Here is a 25,071-nt window from a genome sequence, read left to right on the forward strand (position 1 = left end):
GTGGTCCCGGCAAACTTCGTCTTGCCATCAAGTAGGCTGCTGAAAAACATCATGATCGTCCCATGCAAAACAGGCAGTTCCGTTCGCTCCGGTTTTTTCTAACTTTCCTGTGAACATCTTGAGTTTTTTTATACACACAAACACGTCGGAACACTTCAAGTTCATATCTATATGATAAATTTCAAAATCCAATAGCCCGTTCTCAAGCCATTTCGTGACATACAAACACCATTTCATTTTTATTTATATAGATACCTAGATATGTCCCTTTTGTGCATCCTATTACCCATTTTAAAGTATTTCAATTTTTAGTGTTTCTTCTTTTATTTCTTCATAAATATGAAGAATCCACTAAAGTAAATATGTTTAAGGTGAGGATGGAACAAAGCCGCTCTAAACTAAAATACTAAAATAACTAAAGAAAACTATGAATAAAATATGTTTGAGTGCTTAAACCTTCTGTTAAAAGTTTCAGAACTCTGAGTCAGATAAGTTAAAGAAAAAAAATCATAAATTATTTCGAAACATTACCAACCAACTTTAGTGTAGCAAACTAGACTATTTCTACAAGAAAATCATGTTTGAAACCTATCTATCCAAGATAACAGATGGCAATATGATCAACCATATCAACTTTCTAAAACTTATTTTTGATGGTTTGTAGATTTAGAGCTTGAAGAGGTTCGTTCAAAATGATTTTCTCGGTGACCATCTCAAATTCCCGGATTTCCCCGTCTTTTTCCCGATGGATTCAAATTCCCGTTTTTTTCCCGCTTTTCCCGTTTTTCCCGGTTCGGTGGCCACCCTGCGAATGTCAAACGGCCTAATTTTTCGCAAATTGTTGAACGCGTCATAAGAAAATCACGGACTGTGCAACATTTGGTGAGAGATAAGACCGTTCAACATTTGGAGACTTACCCTACTGTGGTTTCAGTTGTACGGTATATTCAAACAGTGTTGACAGACTCTGAAATCTCCATCCATAAGCTCTCCTACAAGAGCTAGAGATCTGCTTCGAAAATGTCATGCTTGAGTTTTTCGTGCGAATCACTCAATCACACTCAAGCCGTCGAAATGATTCAGTCATAAAGTCTATCAAAAATTTGTGAAAACCGAATATTGCTGTTCTCTTGCGAAAGGACTATAATTCTATACTATAATTCTAACATACTAATCAGTGCTTGATGTGAGTAAACTGTGGAAGTATGAGACAATGAGTCTAACAGATGAGCCAAGTTATTGAGGATTTTTGAGTGCTGAGTTGCATGATTAACAACTCACTCATTGAAGAGGTAACTCTGTTCCAATTTCTTCATGCTATTAGTCTGACGTAACATCTGATTTCTAGATTTCTGACAGAACTTCTGGTAACATCTGGTAGACAGTTTCGTTGAGACATTGTAGATTTTGTCGACGGATAAAAATCATGATTTCTGTATTCATATTGATCATTCTTCATAAGCATACCATACAGAGTGACAACATTAAGCGGTGAACTTTGCATCAGCTCATTCGTATCGATTACCACTCAATCCAACTCGAAGCAGTGATTGTATGGAAGAGTTTGTGGTTATAAATTACAAGGTTCTTGGTTATTATCTCGTTCTGGCATTTTTTTTTGTATTCATTCTATCGTTTTCACTGAGAGGTATAACAAGTTCATAAATGGATGCGTGAATCATGATTTCATCGATTTAATGCAGTTAATTTATGATTTGGAGTAGTCAGCAACAAAAACAAAACGTGTGTGTTGATTTAGGGCAATCTGAATCATGAAACTGATTTCAAACCATGGTATCTTATGAAAGATAAAATAACACTGGAATCACGATATCATCACTAATAATCATGATTTTGGGATTCTAATTGAGCTTGTGTGAAGTTAAAATCAGAAAAATTGTGATAAATGAAGATATTCGGCAACATGGATGGGATTTAGTGTACACATAAATTTCGCTGTCGCTTTGAAGATAAAGTCCTGCGAATCATAACTTTCAGTTCCCGGAAAATAGGCCTGAAGCACCCATCAGTTGACTATTACGACGACGAGGTAAAAAATCACAACGCACAAGGAGGCTATAAAACTTCATATTTTAGCTTCAGATTTCCTGGTACTCTGCTATGGATGGTACATCTAGTTTTTTGCCCTAACCGGGGCTTCGTCCCGTTATAGCTCAGTAATAGTCCTGTTACGAAACTATCCTGACGGCTGCCGGGCTGACTGATGGACGACGAGCACCGAGTTTGAGTAAATAATGTCGACGATATTTCTCCTCCGGCTTGAGTGCCAAGTATCCGTGCAGTTTTTTTTCGTCGACTTCGTCGTTGCTGTCTATTAAGAGTGCAGAACTGCATCGCAAAAAAAAAGAGGTCGACTGCTGTGGGCAACCGAAAGCTGGAATGTCCTTGCTTGCTCGTCGGTTGTAGTTGCCTCTGCCACGGTCTATACCTGGCCACGTTTCTTTTTTTTTTTTTCTAAATTCCAAATGAAGCACCACTTGTCGTGATAAAGCACCGCCGCCAGCGCCAGATATGAAGATTCGATAGCTATGTATGTATTTGTAGATATTATGTGGCCACATAAAACGCGCAGTTATTCAGCAAAACCAAGCTAAGGGTCGTGGGTTCGAATCCCACCAGTCGAGGATTTTTTCGTAATGGAAATTTCTTGACTTTCCAGATTATAGAGTATCTTTGTGCCTGTCACACGATATATACAAACAAAACTGGTCATATGGTTAAGAAAGCACTCAGATAATAACTGTGGAAGTGCTCATAAGAACACTAAGCTGAGAAGCAAGCTCTGTCCCACTAGAGACGTAACACCAGAAAGAAAAAGTCTATATCAGTGGAGGAACGCCACTTGTGTTGCGAAATGTGGAATTAATTTTACTTTCGACGAATCTCGCCAACCAAAAATACCGAAAGGTCAGAACCGTGGCGAAATGTTGTTTGGAATGTGTGAATTTTGTGGTGCTTTCCGCCTGATGGTGTGGTGGCGATGCAATGAATGGAAAAGTGATGGGAATTTTCGCAAATTAGGACATTCGAAGTTGGAGTGCAGCCAAGAGCGCGCGAACACTGAAGCACCGGCTTTGCTGGCTCTTAAAAATGGAGTTATGAATTTGGTGGGATGTGCCAGGCTATGAACAGAATATGCCTAGCTATGATTCTAAATCTATCGTGATAGTTTTCAGATGTTCGGATCTCATACGTCATGCAATACGCTTTCAGAATTTTACTAACGACGATGTTATTATCTTCCCTGGATTGTGATCAAAATTCAGGTGTAATAAGCTAGCCTTTTTCCCGAAGAATTTTGTTTTACCATGGGGAATTGTTCTACGAAATATAAGTTTCTGTTTCTGCAAATTTCGCTAGTAAATTCAACAGAAATGTTACCAGTATTTTTTTTTCTATCGGAAAACGTAACGCTGACAAAACTTAGTTTCCTATAAGCTCAGATTACCAAGAGCACACATTTTCAGAGGGGTTTATGTTGAATATTATTGCAATTTTTTTTAAGGAATCTCATGTATTCATCAGAACTATTTCTATGTTTCTAGAAAGATGCTTTGCAGAATCCTCACAAGGCATTAGATGACATTCTGAAATTCTAAACATTTCCCACAATTGCTTTTGGAAAGCATTCCCAATGCTAGGTTGGTTCTTTCCCAGAATGCTTCTACAAACTGTGTCCCAGTCTGACAACAAAATCCCGAATGTGCTACGGAGTTAGTGAGATAGTAAGTTCCCCAAAAGCCCGGCCACAGCCTTCGTAGCAAAATGATAGATGGAATCCCAACGAGCAAAAGAAGCGAACCACAAAAAAAGTTCGTTGCAATTGCCCATTGGCTGAATACTTTTTCCCCCTGAATCATGATGTCATGCAACTGTAAGTAGATCTGTCCGACCAAGAATGGAAAACCCGGATGGATTATTGCTGCGGCGCTAGAAATGAAACAATCAAGTATCGTAGGTTCCACAGCCAGCGTTTCGGTGGAAAGGACTCAACGACTCAGTACCTAGTAGCAACGAAACAGCTGAAAGTGTTGTTTATTTGCTTTTCCTGGTTGTCCGCGTTTCACTTCGTGCAACTCACTTTCCTCCCTCTTCACGGCACATCACGGGGCACAGAGAATGTTGCTTAGTATGACTGACTACCCGACCAGTGGATTTAAATAAAATTGCATAACAATTATAGCAAAATTTGTTACAAACAGCCGTTCGACAACAAATTTTGTTTAATTTTTGTTATAAAAACTTTGAGTTGATTTTTTTTGTTATTTTATTATTATTAGCCAAAATAACATATTTTGTTAGAAAAAAAAATCTTACTGTAAGGACGGGCCTGGTGTAGTGGTTTGGACACACACCTCTCACGACGATGACCTGGGATCAAATCCCATCCCCGAGATAGCTGCTTATGACGTAAAGTTTAAAGTGACAACTTTTTTCGAAAAAAGAGTACAGCCAGATGAGCCCGAGATGAGCTAGCCTGGGACTAAAAACATTTGTTACAATTCTGTTACAATTCACTGGTCGGGAATACTATGCGGGCCATACCTCCTCCAGCCAGACCGGATTTTCATCCCAGAACAGGATATTACGTGACGGTTGCCCCCATCAGGCAGATTTTCCTCTCGAGAATTCATAGAGTACAACATTACGAACACGAGTAGGTAGGAGCAGTGAGTGTCATCGTCAGTAAATATTGGTGCTCATTTCGGAGATTGAATTGAGAAAAGTTGTCGTTGACTCGCGAGCGTTCTGAAATGTCACTGCGGAGCAGCGGTTCTACACCGCCCAGTTGAAATTTAATAAATTTAATTACTCTTCATATTTCGGTTTTGGCTCGCGAGCAACGACGGGGGAGGAGTAAAACTCGGCACTTAATTTACATACCCCAATGTGCTACAACTTTGTGCTTAAACACAGGCGAAAGCTGCCGCTCTTTAAGGTGAAACATGTCGGAATCAAACATGGCTGTCACAATGGTCGGCTTGTGTTTTCACTTATGATTTCAAAAGCTCAAATCTGTAGAAATAATCATGCCTTCTACGTTTTGGTACATTGTCAAATTAGAATTCCAAGCTGTGTTTCACCTTAAAGTGCCATTTCGCAGTGCCGTGAAATGCTTGCAGAGTCGTCGACAAACATTTTCAACTCAGTCGTAGGGATTGTCTGCTGACATGAGTAAAACAACTGCATGCCGGCTTGTCATCGTAATGAAAAACGTTCCCTAGAATGGTACCACGTGAAACAATACGGCGGCAGGAAGAAAGCAAGTACGGTCGGTAGGTACCTGACGAGCGTATTCTCAAAACATGTGTACATTTTGACGGGAAACGAAATTAATTTTTACTTCGGCTCTCATCTCGTCGGCGCTGGCAATCGTTGTTTTCATTCAGTGTAGAATTGCACACTGAGTGATGCTAGGGACCACACTTTTCCATTAATGGCATTACCAAACGCGAAAAGTGTGCTAATTAGTTCGTGAGGAAAGTGGATCCGGTGCGACTATAGAAGACACTTGGCGGCACACCTCAGTAGCTCCAAGTTCTTCTGGGCTAGGTAACGCGGCAAGAACTTGCAAAAGTTTCGTTAATTATGCACTAAATAGGCTGACCATACGTACCGTATTTAACGGGACAGTACCGTTTTCATCCCTTCGACGGACTGTCCCGTCGTTTTATGGAAAATGCTCGATTTGTCCCGTATTTTAGGAAATGGAGAATCGGCACATAATTTTCAACACCAGTAAAAAAATGAAAATAACAACATAACAAACAGTTTTTAGAAATATTTCAGAGTTCATTGTCTTACTCATCTATTTTCCAAGCAATAATTAGTTTCTCAAACAGAGTTAAACTTGACCCGTACATGCTCCTGATTATTTTTTTTGCGTTTCTTTACTTATATTTATGCCAAATTTAGGTGGATTTCTAAAATACGGATCTTCATAAGATTCATATAATACCTAAAATGAATAAGAATAACTATGTGTTCACTTCTGATACGCAATTGATTGGATTAATTGTTTAAATAGTGGATATTTCAATAGAGTAATGGAATATTAGAAAGAAACGTGTGATTTTGAAAAATTGAAAAGTGTAACGATTTTTTTAGGAAACTCTTGAAAACGCTGCTTTTCGGAAATCAAAGAATGAGCTTCAAGGTTCTTAAGTGATTTTTATTGAATCATACAGACATGTAGCTTGCGATTGCATAATCTGGTTCTGCTACTTTCCCTCGAATAACGGTTTCCCGAATGTCGTTCTCCCAACGCCAGTTCTCAGAATGCTAGTTCCCCGAAAACCCCGTTTCCCCGGATAGCTCAGTTCTCCGAAAAGTTCTAACACTCATAATTGTCATAGCCTTTTGTGTTTAAAGGTGGTGAACAATATGTATTTTTGGCAATATGTATTTAGTCGAGAATGATTAAATATTTCCTTCTTTGGTAGCTTATCGATCTTTCTAATTCATCACAATCTCACTACCCGAGCAGAAGCAAAGTTCTGACCATTAAATCGAGGTATTGATTTGATTGACATAAGAGATAAAAGATCTGAAGGTAATATCAAAATTTTATTCCTGGAACTTCTGAGCCATAGCCAAATTTGATGTTGGAAGATCTAAGGAACAGCTCGTTGATATTGGTGAGATCTTATAAAAGCTAAATATGATATGCTAATAGTATTCCAGAAGTTAATTTTAGATTTGAGCTGAAATCGAATTCAGGTTAACTTATGCGTTCATGAGTCCTCTCATGGCGTAGTGGTTAACGCGCCCCAACTAGAGATCGGGGAGTCGTGAGTTCGATTCTCACTGAGAAGACGTGTAACTTTTTCGCAAATCTTCACATCAATTTGTCCATCTAATCCAATTGCAAATTATATGTAATGTTTAGCTTTTCGGTAGTTGTTAAACTTCCACTCGGCTGGTTAGCCGTAAACCACGATTCATAATTAAAAACAAGTAATTTTAGATATTATTTTTGGATCTTTTATCTCTTATATCTTTCAAGTTAATATCACTTTTGCATATCAAAATTTGCTATTACTTAGCTTCTTTCGCCTGCTCGGGTAAAGACTATTCTTGCACTTTTTTGAGCTGCATTGCTTTACAAGGGAACGGGCCATTCGGGGAACTGGAATTCGGGGAAAAGTAGCACAATCGCATAATTTATGTCTTTTAAAATTGTCCCGTTTTTATCTGGTTGGCTTATGGTCAGCCTAGCACTAAAGTTTATTATCTGGTTGTAAAAACGGAAATGATCCGACAGCCGTAAATACTGTACCAAGCGAAGAATCGAGCCACAATGAGTCATATGGCGTGATCCATCGGTAGGTTGGTATAAATGAAATAATAACCATTTGTCGTACTGTAACAGCAGGACTTACACTAGTTAAGGGATATTGGCCTTACTTTAAAAGGATGTATCCATTATCGGAGGCCTTCCTTAGACGAGTGGTTAGAATCCGCGGCTAAAAAGCAAAGCCATGCTGAAGGTGTCTGGGTTCGATTCCCGGTTGGTCCAGGATCTTTTCGTAATAGAAATATCCTCGACTTCCCTGGACATAGAGTATCATCGTACCAGCCATACGATATACGAAAGCGAAAATGGCAATTTAGGCAAAGAATGCTCTCAGTTAATACTGTGGAAGTGCTTATTAGAACACTAAGCTGAGAAGCCGGCTCTGTCTCAGTGGGGACGTTAATGTCAAGAAGAAGAAGATCCATTATCGAAGGAGCATTTGTAGAACATTTGCACCTAGCTAGTCATCTTTGACGGACTACCAAGTGAATGACGTGAAAAATGAACATGGAACTTGTTCAAATCTATGTAAGGTAAGCTCAGCACGAACAAAGCTGGAAGGTTACGCTGGGCTGGACATGCTATAAGATTGCCAAAACAAAACCGAAACCATTCTACGTAACCCCTCTACTAGCAGTACCATATTTTTGTACTACAAATAAACATTCACATCGCGAAATCTTTTTTTGTTTTTCGATATTTTTGCACCAAATTCTCAAAAAACTCTTTTACTTTAAGAATCTGTGTCGATTTTAATCATCGGTCGTCTGGTTCCACATAGGTATATTATTCCGATATATTCCGAAATTTCTTGGGGGACCGACGCGTAGTGCCTATATACTTATATATAATATCATAGGCTACCGATTTTTCTCGTGTTCTGCTATTCACTTTTCGAAACAATACATTGATGAGAGTCCGTTGTGAAAAAATGAAGCGATTCGATGCAACTGTTTTTGAGATATGAGCACATTATACTTGTGGTACCACTCTGGCCGTAAGAAGTCTTAAAAACTTCAAAAAACATCATATTGTAATTTAAAGATTTCTTGGAGACAACTGTTACGTTTGAAATATGTTTGGTTGAAAAAAGGCAACCATATTGGATAAAGAACCATTAGTGATAAAAGGCGAATAGAGTGCGGTGGTGACGCTATCCATCCGCCATCTTTGAAGATCGGACGAACAACCTTCCACGCGGACGGAATCGACGAGTAAATTCCATTCCATCCCGTGACAAGACCTCTTAAAAGCAGTTACGACGTCCAAGACGAATCCATCGGATGCAACCCAAGCAGGGACCGGTAAGCAAACCATTGATCACGATAAGTACTCATGCTGAAGAAACTACCTGGTATTTCACAGCAACCACTACCGGATTTCCCTCGCCAAAGTTCATGCCATTCGCGGAAAGCATACACGTCGCGAGAGCTAAACGAACGACGGGTAAGACAAAATTAAGTTGTCCTCGGCACAATCCCTAAACGTAAATCATTTGCTCCACAGTCGTTTGATTCAGCCAGCCTAGAAGTCGATCACTTCGCAGAGAACCTCCACGTCCAATCCTTCGGTTCAAAAACAAAGCCTTCCCTCGGAAGTAAGTGCTTCGTCGCAAATGTCAACACCACAGAGGCTGATGGCTTCGGTGCCTTAGGGCTTTGTTTCTCTATTTACAGCTAATCCACACACGGATAGTGGCATCGGACTTGTTCGAACCAGGTGCGACCGCGAGGTGGCTGCGAACTATCGGTCGGGAGTTGAGTCAAGCCCGGAGAGGGCCGAACCACTGGTCCACCGAAAGACGCCTTCGACAGCCGCAGTATACGACACTGAGTTGCAACCGCAAGTCTTGGTCAGACGTCGTGAAGGCATAGTACACCAGCGAGCGAGCCACGGCTGCACTGCAGGGTAGTGTGGAATCATGTGCGGAAGGGTGACATCCATGATGATGGCGGCGGCCAGAACAGCGATTACGGTAGGGGCGCCCCAATAGTGAGTACAAGATGGAAAATTAGCACATAAGTAGAAATTCAAAAGAGAAAAGGAAGGCAGGCAAGCTAGAGTAGGATGAGGCTTAGAAGGAGATAAGAAAATGTCCTTTGAATAAAATATGTACACTTTATTCAGATTTGTGTTGGAGTTTAGTTTGTTTGGCATGCCACCCCTTTGAGCTTTCCGGGACTGATCGAGATTCTCATTCCCTCCTCGACAGAACGGCAACACAACTCAACCGATTTGTATGATTTTTTCAGAGGAGCTCCTTATTACCTTCCTAACATTGTATAGTACATATTATATTTTTGTGATGAATTGACTAAAAACAAAATGGCGACCAAAGAATGTATATATGGGGAATGTCGGACCCCCAAAGAACATTATAATATCTTCAATATCGATACAGATTCAGAAAATAGAAGAGTTTTTTGAGAAGTTGTGGAAAAATGGTAAAACATATGGAAAAAATAAAAAGTTATAGCGATTTGAATATTTTTATGATAAAACATTAAAGCTGATAGAGGGCTTCCAGCTGGAGATTTAGCATACTCTGGTAGCCAATAATCAAGCGGAGTCCTATGTTTCGTCAAATATGGCATATAGATCTAATAAAGAACTATTGAACGATTTCTAATCCCTGCACTAACACTACATCACTGATGTGGATAGTTAAGGTGAAGATGAATCGAAGCCTCAATTTATTATAAAACACAAATCTAGGGAAGCAGACAATCGTTAACACTGAAAATTTTACCGAATTGTCGCTTACTGGCGATGACCAGTCTATCAAATTTTCAGTTCGGAACACTGTATGCACAGACAAACAGACGTAACACCATTTAGAACAATTTCCTTTAAAATCCATCGCCTACTTCACAACTCATCATGTGGTGGCCATGTTACACTAAACGCAATTATGTGCAACAAGATCTGCAAATGGCGCTAGTCAAACGTCAAACACGAAGGAAAACGGTGCGCGCGCCTCTAGCTGTGAGATATAATACCTAAGAAATTTGAAATGATCGTTTAAAGCAGGGTCGAAAAAAAACATGCTCACTATACTCAATTCACTGACATTTATGCCTCCATCAAAGTAACCGCACCACCACCAATATGATTTTACCAATTAAGATGGCATAAAAGTAGATGAATAAAACAAACAACGATGCCCGTATGTCGTTGATGTTTTTGGTTATCAGAAGCAGAAGAGTGTCAGGTTTAGAAAATTGATTATCAATAAGGTTCATATTAATTAAAAAATATGCTGCTTTACGGGTAATGAACGATCCGATGCACGAAATCGATGATATTGACGCGTCTTTAGTGCGCTTTGTGCAAAAATTACAACTTCCCGAAGCGGAATGTAAGAAAGTCAAGCTAGTTGAAATGAATATCATTTTTTGTTTCCGAGTATCACAAAGCGGTTGACTATCAGCAGGTTAAAAGGAAACTGACAATCTTGCGGCAAGCGCTTTGCCAATCTTTGTTGTGTTGTCAAGGCGAGGATAAAACAAATAAAAATCAACGAAGATTCTACCCAGCAAGTATCAATGTAGGCGAGGATAGATTGAGTATTTTCGTCCCTGGTTTAAAGCGTGGTCGATGAAAATTTCGATTAGTGTTACGTCTGTTTGTCTGTGATTTATGATTAACTCTATTAGTGCTTTTGAAAATTTGAAGTTTGCTTCGATTCATCTTTATTTTAAGTGCTTGATGGATGGGCAGGACAACAACAATAAAACTAAGTATGCTGTTCCGCTCAAGAAAAGTAAAAATTTGTGCCCAAGAAATGGTCAAGAAATTTCCTACAGTGAGCTCCATTTGAATTGACATTTCTTTTCAACTGCGTACTGCGATCAAAGAAAAATGCTTTTCTTGAGCATTTCTTGCAAGAAATTTCCCACGCATCGAGATAGGCGATTACTTTTCTGTTGAAGTGCATACTTCGCTTAAGGATCTTAATAACGTACTCTACCCATAAAGGCATAACTGTCCCTTATGGAATTAGTAGGCATTGAGAAAATAGCGCTCAAAATTTGAAGTTTGCATTCTCATACAAATGTTTAAAATTTTCTAGTAAATTTTTAATGCCATATTCATTTAGCTCAACCCTCAATACTCATTTTGCTAATACCCCTCAGAATACTCATTTTGCTAATATTAATCAGTAAAAAATATTAAGTCTAACATAATTCCAGTTTTGCAGTTGCTATTGGGGTTCAAAGTTTATATAGAGATTGTTATGCCTTTATTTTTTAATATGGGACTGCACTAACTTCACATTTTTCCTCAACATGTTCAAACAAAGTGTAAACATTTTAATATGCGTAATGAAGTGTGTGTTAAAACATTAATGTTGCGATGAAAAAAGGCGTTGGTTCGAAAATCATTATGGGACAGTTATGCTTTTATGGGCAGTACTATTCAACATAAAGTAGAGATTGTTCACGGTCTTTAACCTTCAGAGGCTACCTTCTGAATCGTAATAAAATTAAATAATTCTAAATACCGTAATTTTGAGAAAAATGCTTGGTTTACATGATGTTATCAATTAATAATTTCGTATTATGTCCTAGAGCACTTGGGAAGTACGTCGGGGTTAAATAAAAATAAGGCCGATATGCATATTAGTTTGACTTTCTGTCCCGTCGACCTTTGGTAGGTTCACAAAAATTGAAACTCAATTTATTGGCCTGAATAAGAAACGAAAAAAATAATATAAAAGTAAATTCTTCGAAACGTTCGTATTTAAACTTTTTTATCTTCCTCTGGTGTATTATTCTACCAGGTTTTTTGACTAGTTCAATATCTAACGGAAGCCAAAACAATAATAGATCTTTTTTGCTCAACTTCAATATTTTCGGCTTTATGAAGGTTGTGAGGCAGATGATAATAAAAAAAAAATCTTTGTTTCGGCCTTATACTGCCCATAACTGCATATTTGTAACATTCGACAAAAGTAGGCATTGAGTAAATGGAGTACCAAGTGTGCATTTTATGGTAGTATGGGAGGAAACTAAAATTTCTAAAAATTACCAGGAACTCAAAAGTGCTTATTTGCTGATATTTTGTACAACTCATATCGCATACTAGGTGAATAGTCAGAAAATAATTCTGATAGAAATTTCATTGCAATTACATTACGAGGCTCATTTATAATCTCAATGTGACTGTTATGCGGTTATAATTACCAATGTGACAAAACAACTTGGTATTTTTTGCGAATTTTCTAGAACAATCTCACAGATTTCAGTAAGTTGATCGAAAGTATTTATCATTTGATAACACTCCATGGTATTATCTCCAATTTGTCAAAAATGTCGGATGTGACTGTTATGCAGTTATGGGCAGTATCCGTTGTTTTCTTATGGGATCATCCATTATAGGAACACATTACCGCAACTATTGGTACAAGCAAAAAAAAATGAGAACTTTTTGTCAATTTTCATCAATTTCGAAAGAATTTCAATGATATTTTCAACTGTTTCAGGTATCTACAAGCCAACATAACTATTGACAGTGCCGGATCAGCATAAAAAACATTACCGTAACTTAAGGAACACCCTTCTTCTTCTTCTTCTTCTTCTTGGCATTAACGTCTCCACTGGGATAGAGACTGCTTCTCAGCGTAGTGTTCTTATGAGCACTTCCACAGTTATTAACTGAGAGCTTTCTTTGCCAATGTTGCCATTTTCGCATTTGTATATCGTGTGGCACGTACGATGATACTCTATGCCCAGGGAAGTCAAGGAAATTTCCATTACAAAAAGATCCTGGACCGACCGGGAATCGAACCCAGACACCTTCAGCATGGCTTTGTTTTGTAGCCGCGGACTCTAACCACTCGGCTAAGGAAGGCCTCTTAAGGAACATCCACAACTATTGAATCACTTACCCTATCTGACTTTGGAAGTGATGCATTTGATGATTTCATCTGATTTCAGTTGCGTAATTACCATTACGAAATGCTTTTTCATTACGCAATGATTCTGAAAACAACAAAAAAAAATGCAAAAACAAAAGGTATGATTTGATTTCTGGTACCCTCAAGTGTACTTCTACGAAATTGCAAAACATGTTTTTTGCAATTTCTCATCGTAATAGGCTGTTTTTCATCAAGCCAATCTGTAATGAAATGGCCTACTTTCCTGCACTGAAGTATGCAGTGCGTGAATAGTCATTACGGAACTGAAACCAGTGCTGTAATGATTCATTACGCAACGCTTTCTTATTACGCAACTGTTTTGAGTTGCATAATGAATCATTACACAACAATTTTTCAGAAATTGTAAAATAATGGTGAATAATGGTGGTTCTGATATAATTTCTGATACACTCAAGTGGTATTCTAAGAAATTGCAAAAAATGTTTTACGTAACTCGGCGCAGAATTCGATTTTAACAGCACTTGTCGTAATTATCAAGACGAGAGAATTTGACAACAGTTCGCGTTGAAAACCAATCAAATTGCTTGCTTGCTGGTGGCGACCAATGGGCTAGAATTTCAACGCGGAGTGCTGTTTGGTTCTCAAGTCTTGTGCTCTTGAAAATGTGAGGTGTGGCTTCGTTCTATAATTACCTTAACCTTTTTTCAAATACCATTACAATACCAAAATGAGGTATTGAGAACTAAACAATACCAACAAAACCAAAAACAAAATTATGGTATAATACCAAAATATGGTATGCATAAGTTATGGCGAGTTATTCTTTCCTCCTTGGGATGGGTTCAATTCCAGGCCCGTCTCTTGCCTCATACTATGTAGTTGTATCTATATTTATTTTCAGGGTGATTTATAATGAGTTCGATATATTACAAAATGTCAATGATAACTTTTAAAGTTCATTCAATTATTTTTAGGCCAGAACTAGTTGTATTTTGTACAATTTTTTAAATGTACTACGAAACTATGGCGTTGTATATCTCTAGGGGTTTGATTGAAGTATGAAAATATCTAACTTCAAACACCACATTGAGTCCAAGTTGCTTTTCGCCAACTGTTTCAATCGAATTGATCTCCAACACATGGACGGTCGATTTCGTAGATCAAGTAAGATACTGTCTTTTCTTTAGTCCAAAACCTGCCAAAACTTGAGAAGGTGAAATTGTGACCCTCCTGATTACTTTTTACGGAGGAAATCTGAATAACTTATGTCTTGATACCGTTCTGAAACTATGCCTGGTATCCATTTATTGTTGAACAAGTTAGTTGCGTCTTGAAGAACAGCCTAGAATTGGGTCTAAGCTTTAGTGACATCTGGAGGTATTGTGAAGCTCAGAAAACTTCTAAAGCTCTCTAATTTCAGAGTCGTTGAAGTCGGCACGCAAGGCTTTTACTTATGGAAGTTTTTAAACCAGCTTTTTCTTTGTGAAGAATACAAGAATACAATCCCAAGGCGGACTTCCGTTGAAGCACCGTTTCGGAAATTAAGTGTATGCGAATGCTCCCAAGAGGGAGTCTTATCACCATTTTTGTGGATGTGTTATTGGTGCAACTCAAAATTATTACACTGTTGCTTGCAGCTTTGCCTACAGGACATTATCTACGCTACAAGAAGAATGGACATTTTACATTTTACTATCTGGAAAAAAGTATATCTTCTTCTTTCTGGTGTTGCCCCCAAACAGGGACATAGACTGCTACTCAGCTTTGTGTTCTTATGAGCACTTCCAGAATTGTTAACTGAGAGCTTTCTTTGGCAATTGACCATGTTTGCATGTGTATATCGTTTAGCAGGTACAATGATGCTGTGTGCCCTGAGAAGACGAGAAAACTTCCAATATTTGCTCTTATGAGTAAAACTTAAGTGTACAAGTAATGCTTAACCTTTCAGCAATGTTGCTCATGTAGAAATTGGTACCTGTTTTTAGGAACACCGAGCTGCCTTGACACATATTCTGGTCTTGAAAACAAATCTAAAGACCATAAAACCAACCACCGTTCTTCAATGAAATGACCAACCAACCCAGTCATCCAATATAATAAAATATCTCACTCAACAACCGCCACAGTGGCATTCACGCCGTTGCGTGCGTGCAACTCATTAATCAAGAGCCGCGAAAAATTTATGAACATTTCTAACGTTTTTGCGGATGATGGTGATGAAAGCGGCAGGAACAGTGGGGATGTCATCGGCCAACAATTTTCCCACTCAGTTCCGTGAAGTTTATTTATAAAATTATGCCATCAGGCCTGGATTCGATTAAATTGAGTTTGTTCAATGCATCCAGGCACTCACACCCTCGAACATTCCACCAATAGAAATATGTGCATCATTCGGGTGACATCTGTCTGCTGGAGTGGGTTTGTGTGATGCAAAAAAATGGATTCAATTGCTAATTAATTACACGATAGGGTATTAATGTTGATGAGGAATAAAAGATCTATTGTCTCATTTCAACCACCACTTGGAAACGATAACACAGCTTGGTAAACGTTCATTCTATGGGTTTACTACCGAACGAGATGGTCTAAAATTAGCTGAATCAAGTTGAGTAAAGACTTTGACAGATTGCTTATTAAGTGGCTTTGCGTCGCTCAAATGGTAATAATCCTATTTGTACCAATAGGTACTCTCTATCCCTACACGGTGCGAAGAGCGACTCGTCAACAATTTCCCGCGTAAGTCTACACGGTCAATTTCGATGAGAATATAGCCAGACTACCGTTTTGATTCATATTACGGACAGCTTCAAATTCCGGACACTCTACTTTGTATGGGAAACATTTCACACGAAATGTTTCAATTTTTGCCGTTTAAAAGTTCTCGATTTCAAGGCTCGTTTTAGTAAGCATATTCCATAAATATCTTTAAAAAATTATAATACCCAACTGCGTTAGATGCCTCTTTAGTGGTTTGACGATTTCAATTAATGATTTGACTGCTCCATTAATGATTATCATGAGCTGTCCGGAATTCGAATCAAAGTGTCCGGAATATGAGGCAAAAGTGAGGAAGCGTCCGGAATAAGAATCATTAAAAGACCACACATTTTGATTTATTAAAAATTATTCATATTGCGGAAGCGAATTCTTTACCCACCATTCGAAAGTTAAGGGCTTCCAACGCTTGATAACGCTAAAGAATCATACAGAATGATTTATTTTGTATGCTCTCTGCTGGGTTATACTTCACTGAGGCCTTAAGTGTCCGTAATATGAATCAAAACGGTACTACAGTTTTGTTTGGTTTTATCCGGTCAGACAACGAACGAACAGGTGAATGAAAATTTACCGCATGGCATCACCACTCAAAATGAGATCTGACGTGTTACCGCAGTGTTCGCTAACTGCCAGTGACAAATGTCGTCAATGACATATTGCAATTGTAGACAAAGGTGCGAATTGAGAGCAAATGGGTCGAAAAATTTTCTACGCCGATCATCAGCTCCGATGTAATTGCCTTGCCAAGTAGGATTAGTTATCTTATTGCTTTTAAATTGCATTCGGAATAGAGTAATATAACATGGTTGGTTAAGAGTTTATGCTTTGATTTCACTGCCTGTAGATAAAAGTATTTTTAGAAGCTATCTTTCCGCTCCCATCAACAGGCGGCAGATACTCAAAAGATTCTTTCTAACCGATACGTGTGCCCGCATCGAAAGCAACTGGATGTTAACTGCTCAAAGTGGGGAAGATTTACTTCTCAAACCATTATTTTTGCGCTGAATTCGAATCATGAGCAAGGGCATAAAAAAGATGAATCTAATTCGATCTGCAAATTTCCCTAATAAAAATATCCATTCATCCGTGGCAATATAACATTAACCCGTATCCGTCCACTCATCTAGCAAATGGAAGAAGTTCAAATTACTACTATTTCAACAATTCTGGACGGATTGTTTTCAGTTTAAGGGGGTAGCATCCGTCATTGATTTCCAAATTTTCAAAAGCAGTTTTTTTTTTCTAAAAATCAAGAAACTTTACTTTGGTGATTACGATGATGGATTCCCGTGAATGGTAATTCGAATGGAATAGTTTGGATGTCTAGTTTTTTTAGGGCCATTGGAATTTTTTGGAAATGTTCATCGGTTTGGAGATATTCCTGTGAGTCGCTGAGTCAGATTGGGTAAAAATGATCCCAACTCTCTTTTTCTAATTGGTGTTAACCTGACTCCAATTCAACTTGATTTATAGTTTCGACTACGGATGGCATGTGAGAACTAAACTAGCCAATGGGACCAGCATTGGCATTGAGTATTTTTTCAGTTCTTTATGGGACTTCCGTGAACTGGTCCTAAATAAGTCCTTTTTAATTTTTCTTCTCAGCTAGCAAATGTTGTTGTCAAATTTCATCATTTTAAATTTTTGGGTTTGTTTTCCAACAATTTAAAAAAATAGGACAATTCTGAAGGACTGAATAAAATAGTAGTTTACACAACAAGTTGCAGAATGATGATTTTTATAGCACGAGTCGTACATGTTCTATGGCAAAGTTGTAGTAGACCGTTTATTGTAATAAAGAGCAAGACCAGTAGGAAATGGAATCCTAGACAAAAAATTTAGGTATGAAGATAGAAAGCCTTTAGCTGTCGGCTGAAAGCAAACCAGCTTCAAAAACACAAATATTTACGGGATTGCCTCGAGGACACAAACATTTTCAACGAAACCTCGTTCCCGTAGGGCTCAAGAAGTAACGTTCTCCACAAAACTGATAAATGGAACATTACAAATGTTACTCTATGTTCTGTGATTTTTTACACGTGAATTTGTTTATTCATTTATTGTAACAAAATGTATTCAACCGTTAAACTATTATTTGGTGCAAAATGCATTGAACATGCTATCCAAACAATCAGTTAATTGTTCAGGGCACTACTGGTTACCAAGTGACCAAGGGTTAATTCCGACGGTCATCAAATGGCACTTGGTGTAATGGTCAACTTATACTTTTGGTAGAACCAAGCCATGTTACACATCAAAATTTGCAGAATTTTATGATAACTAATTTCCATGGCTGATCCCTAGCGTTCCGAAAAAGTGATGAATTTATAGATTTGATAAACCACACCATGCTATGTGATGCTTTTCCGAATTTTGTAGAGAATTCATCAGAGATGTGTTCCGTTTGGTTCCTATTGGTTCGGTAACGGGTTACGGAAGTTTCGAAAAAGCGGCCAATTGACAGTGCTAAGATAAGAACCTTTAGCCAGTGCACGATTTTGTTGCACTATTTGCTCAAACCTTTTCACTCAATTGATCAATTTTCACAATTTCCGAATATCTCAATAAGGTATTTTCAATTGTGTTAATCATTATTTTAAATACCATAATAATACCTGGACTACTTAATAATACCTAATAAAGGCAAAATTTCACATTTAAATGGTCAAGTTCTAGACTGTTCCAGCCTAAGGAATTATACTGTTGTAAGGTTTAGTTGTCTACATGTACACGATGCACGCACACGTGTCAAAAGTACTATTAACTCAAACGTCAAATGCACTATACTATAATAGAAACTGCAAAAAAAACCACGTGCTCCGGTGGGAATCGAACCCACGATTCCCTATTCGCTACATGGGCGCTTCACGACGGTGTATGTGTCAAATGTGCATCTCATACATCCGTAGCAGGTTTAGAGTGCAAAATGATACATGGTATCTTTTGGGGTAACCGAATTCAGTTTGCCTCCGAGCGTCGGGGTCTCTAAAGGGGCTTCGCAGCTTGTAGGTTGGACCACCGGAGCACGTGATTTCTTTTTGCAGTTTATACTTGCATATTTGACACGTGTTCGTTGTGTACATATAGTCAACAAAATCTTAGAACATAATATCAAAATTTAGTATGCACAGTAGGTGCGAGTTATTCGTTACTGCTCGGGATTCCACCAGTGATTCTTAGTAAAATTTTAATATGTTTCGAATGTAATTATGCGAAAGTATGTGAATATAGTGTGTATCAAGTCTTGCGATTTCACGTGGAACAATTTTCAAGCACAATAATCATATGAGCAGTTGCATTTTCAGATAAAGAAGGCAGGAATTGATATACTGGAAAAGTTTTTGTGAACTGATATACTGGAAGAGTTCTAATGAGAATCCTGGAAGGTGGCTGTTGAGATGAGGATTCTAGGCTTCTCATGAGATCCCTTGAAGTTCTGATTCTTTTTTGGTGACAATACTGAAAGTTTTCCTATGAGAATCCTGGAAATATTGTGATGGGAATCCTGTTAGAATTGTGATGAAAATCCTTGGATGAGAATCGTGGTAAGATTTTATGAGTATCCTGGAAGCATTCCTAGACAACGAGAAGTCGCATAGTAGTATACGAACAAAGTCGTTCTTCTTGTACAAATTGCATCACTCCTGCACTACATGGTGGATGAAATCGTTTGACCGATGAGTTTCCTCGCATAAAACGCTATGTTATGAGTTTATATGAACATTTAGTTTCGTCCCGTATACTCCTACAAAGTAAGTCGGATCAATCCGTAGTAGCTGTCAAATCAACATTGTTAATATAAATTAAGTCGCATAAGAGTACAGACGAATTCGCAAGAAAATCTATACACTCGCATTGCATGTTAGTTTTTATCATATAAAATACGCACGTTTATCGCCTCCACTTTTGTACGTATAAGACCTTTTGAATGTGGCCATCTTATACATGTAACTTTGCATATATAAGTATCGCGTAACGCAAAAGATGTTTTCGTTATACGTACATTCTAGTTGTCCGGGTTATGATGAATGATCAGGAAGAATTTTGATGATAAACTTTGAAATATTCTAATGAGAATCCAAGAAGGATCCTGATGCTCTGAGCTCTGAGAGGAGTCTGATAAGTTCAGATGCGAATCCGGAAAGGATTATGATGAGAATCATCCTAATCATAAGATAAGTCTTATGAGAATCGTACGAGGATATTGATGAGGATTACGAGGATTCATATGAGAACTCTACTAGAATTCCGGTGAAGAACTTGCAAGGATTCTGATGTGAATGATGAGAGGATATTGATGTAAATCTAACCCGAGCAGAAGAAAATAACTACTGAATACCAAATTGAGGTATTCCATACCAGATAATTTCCAATACTTACAACCTGAATGAGGTATGAATGAGACCTGCATAAGAGGTAAAATACTTTCTGCATATTCTACAAATACCAAGTAGATCAGGTATTGTAATACCTATATAATACATCATGGACTTTCATATAAAAGTGATTTTTTTCCAGCAGTCCTCAATACCTTTTTTTTTTTTTTTTCTATCTTTATTAACGAGATTTTTAGCCCTGGGCTAGTTCATCTCCGGACGAACGGCTTTACTTCCCTTCCGAAGGAAGTCGTCACTGAAATTTTTAGTGACTATGTCGGGGATGGGATTCGATCCCAGGTCCTCGGCGTGAGAGGCGTGTGTTCTAACCACTACACCAGGTCCGTCCCCTCCTCAATACCTATCGAATACCAAAATGAAGTATTTTTAATTGTTTTAAACATTTTTTTTTCCAATATCATTATAATACCAAAATGAGGTATTGACAACTGAACAATACCTAATTATGGTATGATACCAAAATATGGTATGCATAAGTTATTGCGAATTATTCTTTCCTCCTCGGGTAGAGATACTAATGAGAATCCGGAGAAGATTATGATGAGAATCATGAAATGATTTTGCTTAGAATTTGGAGAGGATTCTGATGAGAATCCTGCGAGAATTCTGATGAGAATCCCACGAGGATTCTGATGCGCATTCTGAGAAAGTTCTGCTGATGATTCAGATGAGAATCCTAAAAGGATTCTTATGAGAGTACTAAGGGCCGATTTCTTTACCTTCACTTAAGCCGTAAACCACGTATACCCATATAGTTAAATTAGGTTTAAGGCCTAAGCGATGGTGAAGAAATCGACCCTAAGATGATGTGATGAGAACCCTGCGTGGATTCTGATGATTATCATGTGATGAATTTGATGAGAATCCTGCGAGGATTCTGCTGAGAATCGTGCGAGGATTCTGATAAAAATCATGCGATGATTCTGATGAAAGTCATAAAAGGATTCATCTAAAACTTTCTAGGACTTTTATCTGATTTCTTCCAGGATTTTCAGCTAAATCTAAATCCAAACACTCAAATTTAGTTTCCGATAGTTTAACTTTGACGAAACAGTTGAATTTATTATTTCTCATTATAAGAATTTTCGTTTGCATTTTATATTAGAATTCTGAGGATAAGTTCAGATGAGAATCATGAAAATCTTAAGATGATTCTTATGAGAATCCTACGAGAATTCTGATAAGAATCCTACGAGGATTTTGATGAGAATCCTACGAGGATTCTGATGATAATTCTGAATAAGTTCAGATGAGAACCCTACGAGAATTCTTATGAGAATCCTGAAATAAGTTTGTTAAGGACCCTGAGAGGATTCTGATGAGAATCCTTAAAAGATTTTTATGAGAATCCTTAGAGATTTCTTGTGAGATCTTCTGAGAATCCTCAAAGGATTCTGATGAAATCATGCGATGAAATTGATGAGAATGCTGCGAGGATTCTGATGAAAATCTTACGATGATTCTGATGAGAGTCTTGGAAGCATTTATCTGTAACTTTCTAGGATTTGTCATACTTCATTCGTTTCTTACAGGATTCTCAATAGAATTCGAAATCCAAATACTCCAATTTAGCTTCCGATTGTTTTACTTGGGTACGAAACAGTTGGGTGTGATGTTGCTTTTCAAGTTTACATATTTGTGCCACGAGATTTTTTTAAAATATGAATTCAATTTTTTTTTAAATATGAATTCCAATTACGAAACCAGATACCGGGGCTACTGAACAAAACATCCAAAATGGCGCCCAGAATATCTCAACTTTATCTCGAAACATTTTATTTTCTGGAAGAGTGTTATTTAATATTTCGCAAAATGGATATTTTCTAATGCCATTACTCTTTAGGAACCAAAAACAGGACCTAAAATGGTCTCCTGAATTCAACATGACCAGACTTGCTTCCGATGATTATCTTTTGTCGATTTGATTAAAATTAGATTTGGATTGGATGTTTTGTAATAAAATGAGATGAAACCTCCATCAGTCGATATCGAAGGGACCATCGACTTATGTAAATACCATTTTATGGAACAGAAATGAATTGAAAAGTGTTGTTTGTTGAGTGTTTCATCCCAGCAATAATGAAATTGTGATTTTAATATGGTTCCATGAGTCGATATCGTGGCATGCGTCATCGACTCATGAAATTTTATTTTAAATATTGATTTTACATTCAAAAAGTTCCTAAAACACCCACTCAAACTCATTTATTTAATAACATGACCGTTAGATGTACCGGTTGATTACAAGTCTGAACATGTAGGTAAAGAAACCCGAGATGAGGGACAGGTTCAACATCATAATCACAACATTCTGGGTCTGGGTCACCCCCCCCCTGGATGTTCCTTCCGCCCTCCCTCTTTTTCCAATCTATCAATGTCACCATGAACACACTCCCTACACTATAGGTACACAGAATCTCCTCATGCGTTGACCGTTTCGATCATTAAACATCTTTTTTCGCCGGCAAATCGATTGCTGCTCACGGCGGTTTGCAGTTTTTTTCCTCTCTGCTGGCCTTCACATGGACATTGTGTCACCCCCACCGTAGGTAGCCGTGAACACCGAATTGCCCAGTTGGATATCCGGATCCGGCACAAGCCACATCCCACCCCCTAGCATGCACCGGAGATTTGTATCGGCTTCCACCTACGCGTATCGGTAGATCCCCTCCTCACACACACTGCTCCGGAGATCAATCAATTGCACGGTTGGCGGAAAATACTCCTCCCCCTCCTCGCATTTTACGGATCCATGGTTTTCCACTTAGTGCCAAGCACAAGCGGCTGATATATGAGACGACACACACGCACTGCCTCGTCCACGTCTTGTGTGTTAAGCAGATTAGGATGAGGCAACGAGTAAATTACAATTTCATCTATTGTCAAAAACAACGCATCCTTCCGGAACAAACGCACGTGCGTCTGGATTTAGCGGATTATTGGTTCGCCCCCAATCGGAATACGGTATTGGACAGAATAAAATATCATTGAGACCTGAATTTTTTACCGCAGCTCTGAAACAACTAGAATTTAACTCAGCAGAAAGTTAAAAATATTTTAAACACAAACTTTTAAGTGTTGTAAACTTCCTATTTTACAAACATTGACAATATTAGAATAAAAATGGCAAAAAAGAAATATTTTTAAAACAGTCAGCTAAACTGAAAATTATTTATTCTACAAACTTTTTTGTCATGCCAAATTGCCAAATTGAAATTGTTCTCAAGTTTACTGTTTTAAAGTTATGCCTAATTAAACCTTTATCGATTACTTTTTCAAATCGACGTAAGTAACATTCACACGGTTTTGAGATAAAAAATTGAGAAAAAATAAAACCTCATTTTTAAATCGGTTTTATAATAAACTCACATATTGGCATTTTTTCTTCACTTGTATCGTCAAAACTGTACATGAAAGCTTGACGCGTCCAAATATTCTTGTGTCTATCGTTTTTCCACAAAAACTAATGACAAAATGATACAACGTTTTGTTCAATTACTTATGACGTTTTTGTCTTTGTCTCTCCATATAGCAGAGCGGTGAAAATAGTAGTTAGGTTGGGAAAATTGAAAATCTCACTTAGGTTTTTCTGTAATTCCGAAAATTGAACGTTATAAAGGTGATAATCGAGTTGATTAAAAGTGAAACGTGTAGAATTTCCAGTTTTTATCATTCTTGACAAAATAGGAGATTTCCAATAACTCAAAAGTTTGTTTATAGAGAGATGTGAAAGTTCAGCTAAGTAAATTCCATTTTTGTTCAAACTCCGGCGGACATTTCAGATCAAACGGAGCACTAGTCTCGAGTTAGACTCAAGCTTCCAAATTGGAAATTCGTCCAATGGCGTACTTTATTCTGATCAGTACTGTATATTACTCGCGGTAGCGGAGAAACACACACGCATCCGATCGCGATAACCGCCGGTTTGGTACTGTGCCTCCGGCCAAGCATAGATTGACTTGCGGTGTTGCGAGCAAGCAAGCAAGTTGCGTTGGATGGGAACGAATGGATGGGGAGGTGAAAATGTTGAGTTTTCCCGAAAGAGTTTTCCACACCAGTGGTGAGAGCAAATGATGCTCGCTCACCCATGTGATTCGATGGGTTAGCAGGCGTGCAAGTGCAATGTTGCTCTTTAGAGCTAGGAGAGATTGGACTGCGTTAGGGTGGCCATGCCAGTGTTCCCAGCAACGGGTGGTGACTTGAGGACATTGCCGGATGTGCATGTCGCAAACTCAATTGGGAAGTTTATCTTAAGTTCAAATTTCTCCCGTTAAGAAAGTTTACTCTGAGTCCCTATAGTCGAGACCAAGTAAGGGATAGTGGCAATAACCAATCAAGTTGGGCGACTATCTTCTACACTAAATACTCGTTTTACTAAGTATTTTTAAATGTGAATTGATTTTACGTAACTTTTTTTTAAGAAGTTCGTTAGTTGAGTTCAGATGGTTCAATGGAAAACAAAATGTATACGAAACATATTTGAGGAAATAATGTAATTTCTATTGAACTTTTACTTAGTTTCTTAAATTCAGATGTTAGATAATTTTCAGGGAATTTAATTCAGACATAGGTACTATAATTCATACATATTCTTAACCACACCTGTAATGGAATCCAGAAAACTCTTCAATACAGTTTCCACATCTACAAGCGTAATCTATCAACTACTGAAAATCTTTGCATATGAAAAGAAGTGT

At 38.0% G+C, this 25,071-nt stretch overlaps 1 protein-coding gene and 1 long non-coding RNA gene across 6 annotated transcripts in view; one reads left to right on the plus strand and one right to left on the minus strand.

Moving 5' to 3' along the window:
• The window catches only part of LOC5576163 (UDP-N-acetylglucosamine--peptide N-acetylglucosaminyltransferase 110 kDa subunit), a 129,018-nt gene that overhangs the window by 33,827 nt on the left and 70,120 nt on the right, over positions 1 to 25,071 (minus strand). The gene's annotated exons all lie outside the window — the stretch shown is intronic.
• Positions 8,393 to 9,440, plus strand: LOC110675920. The gene is made up of 2 exons (XR_002499918.1): positions 8,393 to 8,915; positions 8,973 to 9,440. It is a non-coding gene; the product is annotated as an uncharacterized LOC110675920 (long non-coding RNA).

This window comes from Aedes aegypti, chromosome 2 (genome assembly GCF_002204515.2).
Source record: "Aedes aegypti strain LVP_AGWG chromosome 2, AaegL5.0 Primary Assembly, whole genome shotgun sequence".
Taxonomy (NCBI): domain Eukaryota; kingdom Metazoa; phylum Arthropoda; class Insecta; order Diptera; family Culicidae; genus Aedes; species Aedes aegypti.